This window comes from Penaeus monodon, chromosome 21, assembly GCF_015228065.2.
Source record: "Penaeus monodon isolate SGIC_2016 chromosome 21, NSTDA_Pmon_1, whole genome shotgun sequence".
Classification (NCBI taxonomy): domain Eukaryota; kingdom Metazoa; phylum Arthropoda; class Malacostraca; order Decapoda; family Penaeidae; genus Penaeus; species Penaeus monodon.
The window spans coordinates 10064717-10065025 of record NC_051406.1 but is presented as its reverse complement, the minus strand read 5'-3'; the positions used below and the strand labels follow the sequence as shown (position 1 = coordinate 10065025).

The 309-nt window shown below is 29.4% G+C and overlaps 1 protein-coding gene across 2 annotated transcripts in view; it reads right to left on the bottom strand.

The window, feature by feature from the left end:
* The window catches only part of LOC119586200 (bursicon-like), an 8050-nt gene that overhangs the window by 4334 nt on the left and 3407 nt on the right, over positions 1 to 309 (bottom strand). The window lies entirely within an intron of this gene.

The window sequence follows — 309 nt, the reverse complement described above, 5'->3', positions numbered from 1 at the left end:
ATTCAAGATTTGATGGCTATCTGAAACTCTAGAAAGGACCAAAAATATCACGTATTTTATAGTATACCATTGAAGTGTAACATACAAAGCTGTGACTAAAATAATAATCAGATGAACTAATGATAGAAAACAGTAACGTGTGAGTGAAAATTAGAGGTATAACTTTAAATTTACGGAAACTGCGACCAGGTAACGTTAAATAGAGATTTTTCTGTAACAAAATAAAAAATAAAGTATATAACAATGGTTATGTTATACAACCAAAACAGTATCACAGCTATTGTAACTGTTGATACAACTGCTACTACA